The following is a 19,089-nucleotide window of genomic DNA, read 5'->3' on the forward strand; positions in this document are numbered from 1 at the left end:
TTTCTTAGAGAAGGCAGTGTGGAATATTATCAGCTGGCACTGCACATACATCTATTCTCAGAGTGGTGAGCAGTCTGTCTCCCCACCTGTATCCATTATGCATGCATGCATGCATGTGTACACATGTACACACATACATACACACACACACCCTGAGTAAGTATCCTTTTAAAGAAGTGTAGTTAGGAACTTGAAATGTTAGAAGGGAAGATTTGGTGATGGTGAGGCTTCTCCAAGAGTGTTTTTTTTTTTTTTTGTACTGGGGATTGAACTTGGGACCTTGAGCTTTCAAGGCAGGTGTTGGAACCACTGAGCTAAATCCCAGGCCCTCCAACAGAGTTTTATTAAAGAGTCCAAAAGGTAAGCTGCTTAGCTACTGGTGTTCAAGAGAGAGGGCCAGGGGAACAGAGGAGTTGTGGAACTTACATGCAGTGAGAAGGAACATATAGGGGGAAAAACAGGTCCACTCTTGGTGAAAAAAAGACAATACAGGAGCCTGGTCAAGAGCCTGGACTTCACTGTCAGACAGACCTGAGTTCAAGTCTCAAATGCCACTTCCTGGCTGTGTATCCACAGGCAAGTTACTTAACCTCTCAAAGCTTTTGCTAAAGTTGTTTATTAAGTTTAAAAGACATAATGCATATCAAAGATTTAGTGAGATCCCTGGTTCATTAAATGTTTAATAAATAAGTAGTTGGTATTTTTTTCCTCTCTGCTTCATTCTACCCAGAGGTAGTACTCTGCTTACACCATTGAGAGCTTTAGAAGCTACTCAGGCAAGGTGGGAAGCCTGCGCCTGGCACACAGCCTAGGCTCAAGCAGCCTGGAATGTTCACCTAGCTGTTGAAACTGGGGCAATACTTTACTCAGTCATAAGGTACTAGACTCTATCTACGAAGGAGGCCACCTCGTGGAGGCAAGGCTTGGCCTCTCTCCAGCAGTCCCTCTTAAGACCTAGTCTCCAAAAAGATTCCTAGACCTAACTATGGACATGTGCACTGGAGAGGTCGAAGGACCCAAGCTTTCAGACCAGCATGCCACTAATACATATTATCAGTAATAAAATCCTGTAGTAAATCACAATTGCCTTGTCCACTCAGTCCTTTCATAATGAGGTATGGGTGGTGGCTTTACTTTTGCCAATAGTGTCTGAAGATACCAGTAAATAAGACCCAGTGCAAGCCTTACCCCAGGTCTTCTAGTATGAGAGCAACGATAAGAAAATTCCCACCATGGTATTTTGTACCCACCTTAATTTCCTGAGCTTGGACATTCTGAACAAAGCCAGAGAAGTCTGGTCTTCCCTGGGTAGAGTGCAGCACCTTGCTGTTTCAACAAGGTGCATTCTCAACGGCAAGGGCAAGGGCACTGCAGAGAGGCGGCAGTAGCTTGGGCTACAGTCCAATCCTGCTTCCCCTGCAGAGGGCTCTGAGAACAGCCACCCACATTGGCAGGGGTTGGGGCGGATACTGGCACTGCCAACACAAGCCTTTCAGGTCTGGCTGGCTTTAGCTGGTCTGAAACCTGGAACACAGGCGCTGGGGCCCTCACTTACTGAACCAGCAGGGGAGGCTACAAGCTCAGCCCCTGGGGATGAAAGTCCTTTGCCTGTCTCAGTCTGCAAACATCCACACACAGTGTTTTCACACTGCCAGTTGGTTCTCGGTGAGGAGCACTGAATCTCAGGCTCTAGTTACTCTGAGCCATTCTTATTTGCCTTCCAGACAGACCTGGGAGGCCAACTTTTAGGTTTGTGTTTAGGCGTCTTTACCAAACTTGTTTCTAGTTTTCTGTATTTTGATTAGGGAGAGTGTGCCCCTTCTGAGGTATGTGTAGCATTCAATACATTCAGTTAACATTCAATTCAGCAAATATTTACAGTCTACTGTGTATATCATGTATTTGTCCTGGGTTTAGGAATTCAGGACAGAACAAGGCAAGGTGCCTGTTCCAGTTGGGGGGAGAGTCACAGTCACATCAAGTGGATCAAGAGACTCCCTGAATCAAGATAGAAATACATACTCCCAACCCAATTACCTATAGCACTCAGGAAGGCAGAATTCTCATTCCTCTTCCCTGAAGAGAGGAGGATGATGAAGAGGCAACCATAGGAAGAGCTCTTTGCAGAAACCTAGCACACACTGCGCCATTTTCCCTTTCCGGCTGATGGGTCCTGAGGAAGTCATGACAGAGACTTCCCTTGGGCTTGGCCTTGCTACAGGATGAATCCAATCTGTCTGAATGCTTTCCACACTCTGTGCTAGCCCTCTCCCTCTCAGCTCCTCACCAGATCACCTCCATAGGTCAACAATGCACTTCTGGCAATTACTTCCTTTTTTTTTGGTACCGGGAATCAAACTCAGGACCTTGTGCTTGTGAGCCAGGTGGCAAAACCACTGAGCTAAATCCCTAGCTCTCTGGCAATTACTTCCTAACCCTTGGTTCCAGGCCCTAGGCAAACCTGTTTGCTATTCCCCCCTCAGGCCATTTGACCTCAGAAATTTTACAGATGATTACTCAAGCCCACCACGCTTTTCTTTTATTTAATCAATTCATTACCTGATATTCTTTTAAGTTTGATAAAGTCTTTCTTTGCTAGAAGGCTTTGTCCAGCCTATCAGGCCATCAAGGACAAATGTTCCTAAGTACCCACCATGTGACAGGATCTATACTAGACATTCTGGGTATGCAAAAGAGAAGAAGGCCAACATAGTCCTTGGTGTCACAGGACTTTCAGTCCAGTAAGGGATTTTACAGAAACCTGACAATTGTAGATTGGCCTTTCAGCACCAGGTGCTCTGGCCCCATCAGCGGCCCTCAAGATCTATTTTTTTGTCTGTCATCCATCCATCCATCCATCCATCCATCTATCTATCTATCTATCTATCTATCTATCTATCTATCTATCTATCTGACAAGGTCAGATGCTGTGTAGTCCAGGCTGGCCTTGAAATCACTATGTACCCAGGTAGCCTTCAATTTGTGACAATCCTCTTGCCTCAGCTTTCCATATGCTGAAATTACAGGCATGTGCTACCACATCTGGAAATATCTGTATTACTTATATGCTAGATGTGAACTGCTTTGCTCTGGGTTGGAAGGTCGCACGCGTGCGTGCGTGCGTGCGTGTGTGTTAGGGGGGATCAAATCCAGGCAGTGCTGAGCTATATCTCCACATCCTACTATTTTTTAAAATTTTGAGATAGGGTCTTGCTTTGTTGTCCAGGTTGGCCTTGAACCTGGCAATCCTCCTGCCTCAGTCTTCCAAGTAGCTAGGATTATAGGTGTATGCCACCATGCCCAGTTTGAAAGAGTCTTAATAATCATTCAGAGCCACAAGTGAACCTTCTTTGAACATTTCCCAGCAATCCAACCTTTTTCTTGAATACTCCAGGTAGGGCACATTAAAGATCCTGGGGAAGCTTTAAAAATTAGTCATTTCTTAATACTAAGTAATTTTTACTACCTACATAGACTTTTTTTTTTTTTGGGTCCTTGTGCTTGTGCAGCAGGCGGCGAAACCACTGAGCTAAATCCCTGGCCCAATTATGTGTCATTGTCTTTTTCTTGTTCTCTTTCTTTTTTTTGGTACCGGAGATCGAACTTGGGTCCTTGTGCTTGCGAGGCAGGCATCAGAACCACTGAGCTAAATCCCCAGCCCTGACTTTTTTTCCTGTTAAATGTCTGGTCTTGACCATGACAAGTGAGAGGTTTGTTACTGCCCTGAATCTATAAGGGGCTTCATTTGCTAGTAGGAATCCATTCCACTTTTGAAATCTAATTGATGGAAATGTCTATCCCTCTAGTTCAAATTTGAACTCTAGCCCTGACTGACTGGCCTCAAATTATTTGAGGCCTGCTATGTTACCCCTTCTTTAGGATAAACAGTCCCACTTCCTAACTGCCCCTGACTTAAATAGTCCCTTCAACATACTGCTTATTCTTTCACTAAGACTAATGTGTCTCGAAGTGAGTGAGGGCTCTTGTATCACCTGGCAGCAGAGAACAGAATGGAACATCTTCTTCCTTGCTCTGTTCTGGATACTTCAATTCTGTGAATAGACTACACGGTATTACTTTTTGTTGTTCACCACCACCTTGCACTATTGACTAATTGTGAGCTTCTAATCAGTAAATCCCCAAACTGTTTTCCTATATGTGGCTAAATCATGTCTCCCCCCATTGAAGTCAAAACTTGCACTGAGGGTCTCTCTATGCTGTAAGAAATTCTATTATATACCATTGTGCTGCATGTTCCTTCTACATGAAGCTGACTTTCTGGACAAGGATAGGATTTTACATTTCTTCTCACTTAATTTTTGTCTTGTCATATACTTCTTCCATTGACATCTAACAAATACTCTCTGAATCCTCAACTTGTCATCTGAAAATGTATTCCTTCTCAAGTTCACACCATCCGTAAAGTTCATCCATTGGTTTGTTTATGCTTCTCAGCCCTATATCTTTCTCCCATCAATATGCTCTATTTTTTCCTAAGATTCCTCAGGGTAGGCCCTCTGTGTGTGTATTTAAAATAAAAGATACCTACATGATCTAACAGACAACGTGGATGAATGATCATGGCAGGCAGATGGCAGTCTTAGGACAATTCCGGGGGACACCATGTGGGGAGTACACTATGTGAACCAGGCTCTCCAAAGTCATGCAACTCAGACTCAAATGCTCCTCTCTGCTTTGGGTGCTGCTCCTGAGATTAAGACTCACTAATGGGCACTGTCTTTTGACAGGCTACCTACAGAGTTTCTAATTTGAAATAAGATACCATAAGAAGCCAAGTTCTGGGCATGTCTTGCCTCGTCTTAACAGGAGGCTGCCTCCCCAGGGCAAAATATAGTGTACCTCAACCAGAGGTGAGACTTAATATTCTTCAAAGCACTGATGGTGTGTCATTTTTTCCTTTGATGCCAGGGACTGAACCCAAGGCCTCACATATGCCAAGCACATGCTCTACCTTTGAGCTACTCTCTCAACTTCTAATGTCATGCTTTAAAAAAAAATTATATCCTTATCTGAAGAACCTCCAAAGCATATTTAAAAATATGGTATATATTCTCTGAGATTAGACTGCAGTAGAAAGCCACTTTAAGTTGCATTTTCAGGTTCTAAATTTCTAGAGTTCTGATCACCCCCCACCGCCGCCCTGTACTGGAGATCGAACTCAGGACCTTGAACTTGCCAGGCAGGTGCAGTGCCACTGAGCTAAATAGTTCTGATTTTCCAATGTTGCTTGTGCCTCATAAGCTATGGATCATAGGTTACACAAGCTCATTAAGTATTAGTTCTCTTTCACCTCTGAACACTAAAAAAGCATTTTTCAAATCCATCTGTGTGAGAATCACATACTAGGCTTGTGACAAACACAGATTCTTGCACTCCATTTTGGACTAAACGAATTTGGTCCAGGATGCAGGACCTTGGAACCTGTTTTTTTTTTTTTTGGAAAGAGAGTCTCACAATGTAGCCCAGGCTGGCCTCAAACTTGTAGGAATCCTCCTGCCTCAGCCTCCCAAGTGCTGGGATTATAGGTATATGCCACGATGCCTGGTGGAACATATACTTTAAACACGTATTCCAGGTCCAATGACATTGAAGTCTGAGAATTACTTCTTTTGGTTTTTTTGGTACCGGGGATCGAACTGGGGACCTTGTGTTTATGAGGCAGGCGCTGGAACCACTGAGCTAAATCCCCAGCCCCAAGAATTACTTCTTTAAAGGGTGGAAGAGCCCGGGATTTAGCTCAGTGGTTCTGCCGCCTGCTTTGCAAGCGCAAGGACCCAAGTTCGATCCCCAGTATCACAAAAACAAAAAAAAAGGGTGGAAGATAGGTGAAAGTGGTCACAGTTTTAGCTTTTCAATTGAAACTCTAGCTAGGGTGGAAAACTCAATATATATAAAATATGTATCTTATATGTATACATATTATTATATATATGTATATATGATTAAACTCAGAGGTTTGCACATGCTAGGCAAGTACTCTACCACTGACTTTTTATTTTTCTTTTGAGACAAGATGCCCTTATATTGCTCAAGCTTGTCTCAAACTCCCTGACTCACTGGGTGTGGTGGCGCACACCTATAATACCAACACTCAGGAGGCTGAGGCAGGAAAATGGCTGCAAGTTTGAGGCCAGCCTGGGCTACATAAGTGAGTTCAATGCCAGCCTGAACTACAAAGTGAGACCCTCACTTTGTCTCAAAGAAGTGAGACCCTCATCCTGTCTCAAAAAACCAAACAACAACAAAACAAAACAAACAAACAACCAAAGAAACACCCCCCCCCCCAAAAGACTCAAGAGAGCCTCCCATTTCAACCTCCTAAGTAGATTACAGGTATGCACCATTTACGTTTTTTTATGGCACTTTTAGAATCTAGAAAATCCGTAGCACCCTATGAAGCAGTTACTATTACATCCAGATAACAGGTGAGGAAACTAAAATTCAACTAAACAACATGTTCAGCAGAGTAAATATCTGAAGGCAGACGAAGGACTTCCTAGTTCAAGGCTCTTGCCCCCTCACCAAGGCCAACTTTCTGGGAAAGTGCCATTGGGCTTCCCAGGGCACAAGGAAAATCTTGCTGCATGCTTCACTCATCAGCTACAGCTAACACTTAGGAATGGCTAATAGGTGTTGGGCACTGAGCCAGATGCTTTACATGAACCAAATCAATCCCCACAACAACCTCACAGAGTAGGTACCTCATTACCTCACTTATCAAGATGTGGAAATCAAGGCACAGAAGAGTGAAGTAACTTGCTGAAGGTAATGAAGCAAGTTAAATGGAGGGGTCTCTGCTCTTACTCCTGTTCTAACTGACCACAGCTTCAATGGTTCAAAGCATGTGTATGTGTATAGGAAAGAAAACCTCATGATGTCCACAAGGAGAAAGAGCTGATCCACTATGGAAATTCACATGAGAAGAGAAAGGGGCTGTCTCTTGTTGCTAATTTCTTGAAGACTGAACTTCTGAACCTGGTGCACTTCTTGTGGACAGCTGACATGCTACAGGACTGAGGAAAGGAGAGTCTACAGCAGTGATGGTGAACCTTTCAGAGCTTTCAATGATAACAAATAGCCCACTGTGGTACATGTGCCAGAGGTTTGCCACCACTGGTCTAGAGGAAAGATCACCTCATGGTCTCCTAACTTGTATGATCTTGGACAAATTACTGAACCCTGCCTGCAAAATGTGATGAATCTGAAGGGTTTTTTCTATTTCTTTCTTTAAAAATTATACTGTAGGGGCAGGGAGGAGAGGGGATGGGAAAGTAAAAATAATTAAGATGTGTTATTACATGTACCAATTCCCTACAATGAATGTAATCATTATGTACTACAAACACGTACTAATAAAAATTTTAAAATTGTACTGTAAAATTTCAACTTGTATATATTTATGGGACATAAAGTGATGCTATAATTTATGAATACACAATTCAATCAAGCTAATTAACATATGCACCACCTCAAATTCTTACTATTGTTTGTGGTGAAAATTTACTTTTTTGGCAGTTTTGAAATGTACACCATCAATAACTATATTTATTATGCTATGCAATATATCTTTTAAAAAACACCAAAAAACACATCAACCAAACAAAATCTCCAAAACTATTTCTCCTGGCTGAGCCTTTCTAACCTTTGACCACCATCTCCCTACTCCTCTCCATCCCTAAGCCTCTGATAACCATCATTCTATTCTTTGCTTTTATGAGCTCAATTTTTTCAGTTCTACATACCTGGTGATAACCAGGTATTGTCTTTCTGTGCCTAGCTTATTTCATTTACAATGTTCTCTAATTCCAGCCTCATTACAGCAAATGACAGAATTTTCTTCTTTTTAAAAGCTGAATGCCAGGGATTTAGCTCAGTGGTTCCGCTGCCTGCCTTGCAAGCGCAAGGTCCTGAGTTTGATCCCTGGTACCAAAAAAAAAAGTGTATTCATTAAAAGCTGAATAGTATTCCATTGTGTGTGGAACACAACACATTTTCTTTATCTATTACTCTGTTAATGGACACTTTTTTTTTTTTTTTGAGACAGGGTTTCACTATGTAGAATAGGCCAGTCTTGAACTATGTATCCCAGGCTGGCTGCAAACTCACAGCAATCCTCCTGCTTCAGCCTACCGAGGGCCAACCATGTTCAGCGCTGGACACTTTTAAGTTGATTCCATAACTTAGCTATTGTGAATAAGGCTGCAATGAACATGGGAGTGAATATATCTCTTCCACAAACTGACTTCAAATCTTTTGAGTAAATACTCAGAGGTGGGATTGCTGTACCTCTCTTTCCATTCTTAAAGGCTTCTATGATTCTGGGCCGTCATCTTGGAAAGGAAGAAAGGAAAGACAGTTCTGCCACTGAGCTTGACACTGGGGATCTGCTGTCATAGGGGATAGTGCCAAGAGCCAGGCTTAGCCTTTTAGAAGGGCTGAAGATTCAGAATTTGAACTAACAGCAAGAAGCTGAAGACAATTCTGATGGAAAAGGGTAGTACAGGTTCTTCTCATATGATAAGCCACTTAGGAGGACTTGGAGAGTTTGATGGAATCATTTAGTACACAGCTCCCCTCTGGCCACAGAGCAGAGGAAGAAACAGTGGACCAGTGTGTAAAGCTCCAGAGCGGAAAATTTCTGTTGGTGTCCAAACTTAGTTTCTGGCTTTCTATGAGGCTTGGAAAGACTTATATTGATGTTTAAATCACCTGTTTAGTGTTCTGGAGGCTCCTGTCAGAGGTCTCACTGAGCGTGCTCCAGTAGGCAGAGGGGAGCTGCTGGCTCAGGCACCATGCGCTTGTGTGAGCTGCTTCTTTCCCATGGCTGTCTCCAACACCTTGCAGCTTCCTCCGGGCCACTTGGAGGGTACAAGCCAAACCTGTGAATCCCACAGGAGACAGCAGATACTCTTTTTTGCTAACTTCTCACCAGATCTGAAGTCAGGAAGGACCCTTAAGAAGAGGCAAGGTGCAAAGAGATAAGGTATGGTCTCTGAGAGCAGTCTGCCAGCAACAACTTGGTGGCAGTATGGGGCAACAGCCTTGCCTTCTAGGACAATCACCATCTACACACTCTGAAGCTCTTAGCAATTTATCATAAAATAAGTTGTTACAAGTAAAAAGAATTTTGAACAAACTCAGGGCAAAGCAGTCATAGAAACAAACACTCATGAATATGCAATAAGTCCAATGAGGAGGTTTGGGGTGATGGCAAACAGAGCAAGTCAGCACTCTGATCTGCCATGTTTGTTGACCATAGCTTCTTGGCGGTTGCAATATCCCCTTTTATTGGGAAAGCTGTGGTTTACTTGACCTGGTAACTATGGCTGTTAGGCATTAAGCTATTTCATTTGATTATCTCAGTTATCCTATGAGATAGAAATGGGAAGAAGAAACTGAAGCACAAGGAAACTGAACATCTAGTCAGTGATGCGGCTGGGATTTGAACCCAGAGTTGTCTTACTCTAAAGTCTATGCTCAATCCATTACACTATATGGCTTCTCAGGAAGGCAATGGTACTTCTGCAAAGAGCATAATAGTGTCACTATAGGGCACTTTTAGAGAAGGGGAACTACCTATCTCAAGTCCTTTCTCACCTAAAGGATACTATACTTGTACTAGCTCAGCAGCAGCCCAAAGGCATCCAGGACAAAATACACAGTTCCGATCAATTTGCATTTTGATGAACACAAAATGAATGGTTGCTTGGCTAAGGTACAGGCAAGAATAGAAATACTGAAATTAAAAACTTCCCAGGATACCTGCCCCACAAGTTCTGTCATTCAGGTTTGTTTCATTTCCTTGGATGCAATATGGACAAGACCTCTACTGATCAACTGATGAGCTGAATGAATATAGGAAACTAATCACTGCTGGATGCTAAGACCTACATATGAATGGATGCACTGTCAAGAGGGAAGTTCATCAGACAGCATGGGCACCGGATAACGGAAATCAAATCTCCCTCCTTCTACTTGGTGTCCAAAGGCTCTACAAATCTGTCAATCTCAGAAACTTACTATGCAAGCAACAGGGTATGTTGTTTATCTGTCAACCCCTGATCATGAAATAAGGTACGAAGGAGGAGGAGAAAGCAAGTTTACTTCTGGCTGGGTGTACAGCTCAGTGTTAGAGCATGTGCTTCACAAGAGCAAGGCAATGGGTTCAATCCCCAGCTCCTCCCTATCCCCTAAAATTACTCTTCAGTGAAAAACCACACTTATGAAGAAGATGCCATTTTCTGACTCAATTCTCAGGGAACATTTCCCTGCTATAGAATTTTCCCTTCTATCCCATCCCTTTCTTTCTTTTAACTTTCCAGGGGAAGCTTCTCTAACTATATGCTCTCTAGGATTGAGAATTAACCTCCCTTTGTCTAGCCAGACCACTCTGCACATGCCATTGTTCCCTGTCGTGTCATGCCAAAGTTCAAGCAGACAAGCTGCCAACATGCCCTTTCGTGGAGGAAGGGAGGGGGTCCCTCAAGGGAACTCTGCTTACTGAGGGAAAGAGACTCCCACGACAGCAAAAGGCACATACTGCTCTTCCTTGGAGACCTCAGAGGAATCTACTTACAAAGGCTGCAGTTACACAGGGAAGAGTGAGAAGAAAGGAGAAAGAGGGAGAGCCTGATCAGAGGTCGGTCTTAAGTCTCACAGGAATAACTGTGAGGACAAGGAAAACGCTGTCCTGACACAAGAGCAAAATTAACCAGACCCATCTTGATTATGACAGAGGAAAGGAGTGCTGGGACAGTGAAAAGACAAAGCTTATAGACCACTGCATGGGTGTGTGTGTGTGTGGGTGCTTCAAAGCTGATGACAAGGCAGACAGGAAACTTCCATGTCCTTGCTGACAGGAAAGGAAGAGAGAAATTCTGGGTCTTGTCTCTCTGCAGGATTTCCAATAGGCATGTGAATTTCCCCCTCTTCCCAAGGGCCTGCTGACAGCTGGGAATACTGCCCTTCAGGTCAGGCAGGGCAGGGATCTAGACGTCCCAGGAGTTCACGAAGAGGTTCAGTAAAGACTCAAACCACGAGCCCAAACATAAATGGGACTGCCATTTCCTGTTGGGTTTCCACACTAAAAAAAGTGGGGAAGAACTGCCAAAGTGCACTGTCTTTTGTGGAAAATGGAGTATGCAGTGTATCAAGCTCCAGGTTCTGACTTGTAAATCTAAGTGAGAACTAGTTGCTAGAGGCTTATAGTGTTAAACAGACATTCCTTTACTGTCCACTGTGGACTTCCAGGCAGCTGATGACAAAGTTGTCTTGAGCCAGTGGAGCAAGGGCAGGCTAAGGCTTTGGCAGCTCTTTCTGGACCCTAGTTCACTGTCCTGTGTTCTTAAACAGCTTTGATGGAACAAGCCATCTGTGACGGTTATTTAACTTGGAGCTGGAAGAGAGTGAGGATGTGGAAAAAATAAACTGAGCAGCCAAAGGATGGGGCCAGAGAGAGAAAGCAGGTGGCATGCTCATGGAACTGTGTGCCAGGGCCAAGAGTGGGGTGGGACTGTAGAAAGGAATGGTGCTGAAAGGACCCTAGCATGGGAAGGCTAGATGCCCAGGACAGCAGGATTTCACTTCCAAGGTGGAGCTGTGTTGGTCTCCTTTAAGGGCTCACAAGCCCTCACTTGTGGGCTTCTGTTTCTAGGAGAATCCTGCAATGATCTTACAATAAGCAAACCTGCTTGGTCTTCTGAAAAGCTAACAGAATCCTGTCTAATTTTTTGCTGGGCCCGAATCAGCCTACAAAATAAATCTAACAAGTTTTTATATCCCAAGCCACAAGATAATGACAAAAGCTGAAAGAGTAGACAATGAAAATGGTGGAGAGTGTGAGAGAATGTGCATGAATTATACAAAACAGCAAACAAAACTGCAATTTGATCTGGGAAGATATATGGGAATCTGGTGTGTGAATGGACTGTAACCGCTTGTATCTTTAGAGTCTTAACAGTCTTTCTCCCTCACTATAAAAACAAATACTAAGAGAGACTTTTTATTTTTAGGATCTAGGAATCTTCACTCATTTTATCTCATTTGATCCTTACTGAAATCTTAAGTGACTATTTTAACTTCATTTTACAGAGTAAACTTGAAGTTCAGACAGACTAAATGAATCTTCTGGAGTTTTCTTACGACTAGCACAGAGCATAATTGAGAGTGAGACTTCTATCTAAAACTGGGAGAAGGGCTGGAGATTTAGCTCAGTGGTTCCTCGCCTGCCTTGAAAGCGCAAGGTCTAGAGTTTGATCCCCGGTACCAAAAAAATAAAACAGGGAGACTTTTTTTTGCAGGTTATTCTGGCAAAATGGTGTTAGAGTTGATGAGAATTCACCTTTTTCATTCATTCATTCATTCATTTTTTTTTTTTCCAGTACTGGGGATCAAACTCAGGACCTTGTGCTTGCAAGGCAGGCACAGTACCACTGAGCTAAATCCCCGGCCCTACCTGATCCATTCTTGATCACCAAGCCTATGCTGTACACCCTTTCAGGACTTGAAAAGGGACCAAAAAAGCTATTAGACCATCCCTTTCCCCATTAAAACCAGGTCCTTGCACAGGCAAGGCAAGTGGTTTACCACTGAGCTACAGACTTAGCCCTATTTATGGTTCTTCATGAACTCTTTTTCTTTTTTCCAGTACTGGGGGTCGAACTCAGGACCTTGCACTTGCCAGGCAGAAACAGTGCCACCGAGCTAAATCCCTGGCCCTTCATTAACTCTTTCTAAGTCAGCTAAGAACAGGCTTAGAGACAGCAACCCACCATGAATGGTGCTTACTGTACTTCTGAAGCATAGAACAACATGCAAGCAATTACACACTACTTTCAAGTACAGTTTCAGAGCTGTATACTACTAAGACAGAAAGTGGATAAAACTTTGAACCAGTCTATATCAGGGAAATCTACCTACAACCTCAACTTAAAAAAAAAAAACAACTGACCACACAGAACTAAAACCTGTCAGTGAATTCTGTTATTGAGGCTAAAGCCACTCTTTTTTTTTTTTTTTTGCGGTACCAGGGATCGAACTCAGGACCTTGTGTTTGCCAGGCAGGCATGGCACCACTAAGCTACATCCCTGGCCCTAAAGCCACTCTTGCTGCTGACAAACCAGTAAAAGTTGAATGAGAGCACCTCATCTTGGAGATACTCATGACAAGATGGCAGCTCAGCTTCAAGTACCATGCTGTAAAGCTGTACAGTTATATGTGCAGTTTAAAAACATGGTACATAAAAACAAATCTTCCTACCTCTGATTTCTAGACTCTATTCCCCAACCTGGTAGCCAGTTTCTGGTGTACTTTAGACATTCATGCTGATATTGCAATTTATGATTAACTATGAGTTCTACGGCTGGGGATTTAGCTCAGTGGTTCCGCTGCCTGCCTCGAAAGCTCAAGGGCACGAGTTTGATCCCCAGTACCAAAAAACAAAACAAAACTATGAGCTCTATTTTATTTTATTTTTTGGTGGTACTGGGGATTAAAGCCACAGATGCTCTACCATTGAGCTATAACCCCAACTCTTTTCATTTGTAATTTTTTTTTTTGGTACCAGGGACTGAACTCGGGACCTTGCGCTTGAGAGGCAGGTGGCAGAACCACTGAGCTAAATCCCAGGCCCTTCATTTGTAAATTTTGAGACAGGCCCTCACTAAGTCACTAGCTGTCCTGTCTTCAACCTCCCAATTAGCTGGGATTATAAGCACCATACCCAACTTTTATCTTTTACAAATATATTTATATAAATATTGATACACGGTACCATATACATATGTACATTTATATGTACACATCCGTAAGGCCAGAAACAAACAATGCGACATTTTTTTTTAACTGTAAAAATTAAACTGCTCTATCTTGACATATAAGTCAGGTGCTATGGCAAGAGATCCCTTGTGTATCCGAAGGCGTATGCACCACCATCAGTGCCCATTCCCTTCTGCGGGGCCACATATAGCTGCCACAGAACACAAAGTAAGATATTTGAGGTGTTTCAGGCTGATATCACTGTCCAAAATTCTCTCATATAAGTGGGGTAGCATGTAATTCTTTCCTCCCTAGATTGTACTTCCCAAAGCATCTTAAGGTATTGTATTCAATCAATATCTACTAAGCATCTGCTATGGGTATGGCAGGCCTTATTCAAGTTAACAGGAATACAGCAATAAATAAAACAATGTTCTTGCTCTCACAAAGCAGAAAGTGGTGGGGAATACTGTGAAAAAAGAAAAATAAAGGAAGGGCTACTGTGTGCCTTCTCACTGGCCTACCCTGCACTCTGCAGGGTGGACTTTTCCTACTTTAATTGGCCCACACTTGCTCTGCAGAGTTACTTTTTCCTTCTTTTCTTACCCTTAATACCTTTAATAAATGAGAAGTACTTTGCTAAAAAAATTAAAGAAGGGTAAGATGGACAGAATAACAGGGTAAGACAGTAATGCTATTTCATGTAAGATGGAAAAGGAAAGGCTCTTAAATGAGATGACATTTGAATAGACTTGAAGGAGCGAGTCACAAAGCAGACAAGGCTCTCGAGTGGGTTTTATGTGTGCATAACAAGAGCTACAGGGAACCCACACAGTGGCAGTGATATGGTATGAAGGAAGGACAATCAGGTTTTCTAGCCCAGCCCAGTGAGGAGAAACCTTTGAGACTTTAATTTATGCAGTTTGCATGCCCTCCATAAAGTTTCTGGAAAGCTTCCATCACAGATGAGAGTTTTATGTTGAATTTTAAGCCTGACCACAAATATTTAAACTTCTCTGAACCACAAATACAGTATCTTCTCTGTGGTTTAGTTGGCACCAAGTACATATTTATGAATTTCTATATGTCTGCCTGTTATTTAAATTTCTTATAGAAGTGCCAAGGTCTTTAGTTGTGATTTATCCCCTTCTACTCCATACCGGTGGATATGAACTTTGTTCAGGCCTAATTCTTGGAGAAAGGAGGTATCTTTACAATGGAAGCTTAAGCTCTTCCTACTTAAATTTTCTTTTTTGGTTTTTTGAGACAGCGTCTCACTATGTAGTTCAGACTAGCCTTGAATTCACTAGGTAGCCTAGGCTGGCCTCAAACTTGCAGAGATCCTCCTGCCTCTGCCTCCCGAGTGCTGGGATTACAGGCGTGTACCACCATGCCCGGCCCTAGTTAAATTTTCTAATACTGCTTTCCTCTAAAAAAACTGTCAACGAAAGTTCTGTTCTAAGTTCTTGTATTTTCACTGCTATATAAAAATTGAAAAAATTTTTGTGCTTTTTGTTCGCTAGAGTTGAAAATAAACTTTATTTTTAGTTATGAAGCAAAACGGGGCCAGGGATTTAGCTCAGTGGGACCGTGCCTGCCTGGCAAGGGCAAGGTCCTGAGTTCGATCCCCAGTACCAAAAAAAAAAAAAAAAAAGCAAAATGACAAAAAAATTCAGGTAGCTGGGGATTTAGCTCAGTGGTTCTGCCACCTGCCTTGTAAGTGCAAGGTTCTGAGTTCGATCCCCGGTACCCCCTCCCCAAATCAGGCATAGTGAGCCCCAAACTTCTAAATGTATGCTCTTATTTATGTACTAATTCCTGAGAAATATGACCTGGACTAGAGTTACAAAGAATACAGGAAATAGTCTCTGCTCTCCATCGAGGCCTTTTGACAACTGGCTTGGGAAATGGCTCTGGCTCTACAAGGGCACACAATTCTCAAATAGTTTCCTAGTTATTCCTAATCCCAGGGTCAGTTTCCCTACACAGCTGCCAAGACAGTCATGTGGCATTCTTATCAAATGAAGGCATACAAACAGATCATCTGGAACCCATGAGTATCAAAACAACCACTCTCACTTCATTCTGGGTATCTGTCATTGTCTTCACCTTTCTTACTGGGCCTATGGGCCATGGTCCCCACTCATATACAGGCTGTGGGGGGTGTGAAACTGCAAAACTGATACCCAATGTGAATCACTGGATTGTTTCCTAGAGTGTCACATGAGAGTAGTGGAACTATTTGTTATAAAGTAACAAACTCATGTATATAAACCCATGCAAACACATTCTAAATACAATGCTCACCTCAATAAAAATAACAATGATCTTCAAAGTATATAACTTTAAAGGTCTGAAAACAGATTTTTAAAAAAAGTAGCAATGACCCATAATTAGAATGGCTTTAAATACACATACTTCTATTTCATCTATCCTTCCAGTTTTTTACTGAAATGACTTTAGAAAAAAACAACTACATACCAGAAACTGAGGAATTTTCTGCAAGACATGAACTGGAATGAAGAATAGGACAACTGATGTTCTACCCTCTGTAGGCCTGATAAAACCACAGATGAGACCTTAGCAGCAGTACCCCACTTATAAAACCCTTATATTGGAACAACTGGGACAAGTGTGACAAGAGCCAAGGTGGGTTGGTGACGCAATTAGAAGGGCTGATGGAAAGCACAGCAGGTAGAACTTCTAGACCGCTGGCTTACAATTAACGTGGGTGGCCAGATGAGGCAGAGGGAAGACAAAGCTGATCCTGGCTTCTGATAAAGGCAAAAACCCCAAGAACACCAAGTCAAGAAGCCTTGTATAGGGGCCAGGGATTTAGCTCAGTGGTTCTGCCACCTGCCTCACAAGCGCAAGGTCCTGAGTTCAATCCCCAGTACCAAAAAAAGAGAGAAGCCCTGTATACTCAGTAAAAGAGGGTTTAGCTGCTTGCCAAGGTTATACCTTGTGCTAGTTTCCTCTCTTCTCTGAAAGAGTTTAACCACAACAAAGATTTTCAAAGTTCCTCTTTTCCCTCTATCTGCACCTGAAAATCTTAAGAGCCATCTAAACTCTCAGAACAAGTATAGACTGGCCTCAAAATGGGTGAAAAAAAATCATCTAACACATAAAAAAAGCATTATAGGTGAACAGAAGGGTGCCAAGGTAAGACATCTGTAAACATCTCTCTAGAAAAGAAACATAGGTGAAAATTCTGGAAACATTTAAATATTCAATAAGATTTAATAGTAATGACACAAGGATAGGTAAGTACACTACTGGAACTGAACAGAATCTAGAAACAGACTCAAATATATATAATCAGAATCAAAGGCCAGGGATGTAGCTCAGTGGCACAGTGCCTGACTGGCAAATATGAGGTCCTGAGTTCGATCCCTTGTATAAAAAAAAGAAAATCAAAACCAAAATTAGAACTAAGGTTGAAAAAGATGTATAACTAAAACTCCTACATATTGGAGGCAGTCATGAATATCGGTATAACTACTATGAAAACCTTTTTGGCAATATCTACTAAAGTTAAATATACCTAATAACCTAATAATCTCACTCCTTAGGATATATCATAAAGGGAAGAGATGATACCCACCAAAAGACATACATGAAAATGTTCCTGACAGCTCCATTCATGGTAATCTAAACTGTTTTTTTTTTTTTGGTACCGGCAATCGAACTCAGGTACTTGTGCTCGCGCAGCAGGCGGCGAAACCACTGAGCTAAATCCCCGGCCCTCAACTGTTAAAACAAACATTTGTCGACAGGAGAATAAAAGTGGTATACTCATAATAAAACAAATATTACACAGCAATAAAGAATGAACTACTTTTTTTTTTTTTTGTGGTATCGGGGATTGAACTCGGGTCCTTGCGCTTGCGAAGCAGGCGGCGGAAGCACTGAGCTAAATCCCTGGCCCAAGAATGAACTACTTTTACATGCAACAACATGGATGAATCTTATAGAGTGTGTTGAACAAAAGTCAGACACATCTTAAAGATATATATTCTTATGATTCCATTTATACACAGTTCAAAAACATGCAAAATTAAGTAATACTAAATGAGGCTGGTTACTTGTATAGTGGAGAATACTATAAGATGGGGCATAAAGGAGCTGGTTGAGATGTCAGAAATATTCTGATCTTGATCTGGGCAGCAGTAACATGAACATAACTATACATAAAAACTAACTGAAGACACTCTGCATGGTGGTGTGTGGGCCTATAGTCCTAGTTACTTGGAAGGCTGAGGAAAGAGGATCGCTTGAGCTCAGGAATTTGAGGCCAACTTGGGCAACATAGCAACTAACCAAGCAACCAACAAAATCAATGAGCTTAAACATAAGACTAGTGCACACTGTTTTATGAAGTAAAAAATTAAACCTTGGTAAGGAATTAAAAATCAGAGTAACTGCATTTCAACCTAGATTAGGCAGTCATACAGAGTAAAACAATCAGGAAAAACTTGTGGAGAATGTAATAAGCAGCAGTTAAACAGAAAAGAAAACTGGATTAGTGAAACATGACAAGCAAAAGCTTCTTCTATAACACAGAATAAAAAATGGAGATGAAAATAATGGGAAAAAGCCCAAAAGTGTGACATAGAACCCTAATCTTTACAAGCTACTCCAGAAAGATTAAGACTGATAAATGATCCCAAACAACACAAGGAGAAAAAAAAAGGGAAATGAGTAATAATTTATTACAAATGAAAAAAAAATGAGGAAAAGGAAACTTTTCCATGTGAAAGACTGATTTAAAACCTGAATATTCATGCTAAGACTTTTAATAGGAAAACAACACCTTCATATAGCATTTTTTTCTTTTGTTCTGTTTCATTTCTTGCAGCAATGAATGTGAGCTTCATTTGTCTTTAATGGGAGAGAGTACCATGATCAGTTAGTAATGCTTGTCTCTGGCATGGAATGAAAGCACACTTATACCTAACAGATATTTGACCCAGACATATCTGGTCTAGTCTTTAATCACCAAGAACAGTGCAAACAAAACAAAATACAACAGAACCATACAAGCATTTTAAACAAACATCCCATACAAATATAACTGGCTTCAGACTTTTTTTTTGCCCCAATGTTAGTAGCCATTCACTTAGTAAGGCAAAAGAAAAGTTCAGATAAACAAAGACTTAGAAAGTAACATATTTGGCCGGGGATTTAGCTCAGTGGTTCTGTCACCCACCTTGCAAGCCGCAAGGACTCGAGTTTGATCCTCGATACCAAGAAAGAAAGTAACATTTTTTTCTTTTGGATGAAAAAAATTCCTTAACTATGTACTCAGGCAG

The 19,089-nt window shown here is 41.9% G+C and overlaps 1 protein-coding gene across 9 annotated transcripts in view; it reads right to left on the bottom strand.

The window, feature by feature from the left end:
• Nucleotides 1–19,089, bottom strand: part of Smg6 (SMG6 nonsense mediated mRNA decay factor) — a 239,868-nt gene that overhangs the window by 28,276 nt on the left and 192,503 nt on the right. The window contains exon 14 of one of the 9 annotated variants that reach the window (XR_002386910.2): nt 8,731–8,900. The exons of the other annotated variants lie outside the window; for them this stretch is intronic. The gene's annotated coding sequence lies outside the window, so the exon portion shown is untranslated. The remainder of the gene's footprint in view (nt 1–8,730; nt 8,901–19,089) is intronic. 9 annotated transcript variants of the gene reach the window in all.

Source organism: Heterocephalus glaber, unplaced genomic scaffold (genome assembly GCF_053883595.1).
Source record: "Heterocephalus glaber isolate CG9 unplaced genomic scaffold, H.glaber_assembly_v1.0 deba00001564, whole genome shotgun sequence".
Taxonomy (NCBI): Eukaryota; Metazoa; Chordata; class Mammalia; order Rodentia; family Bathyergidae; genus Heterocephalus; species Heterocephalus glaber.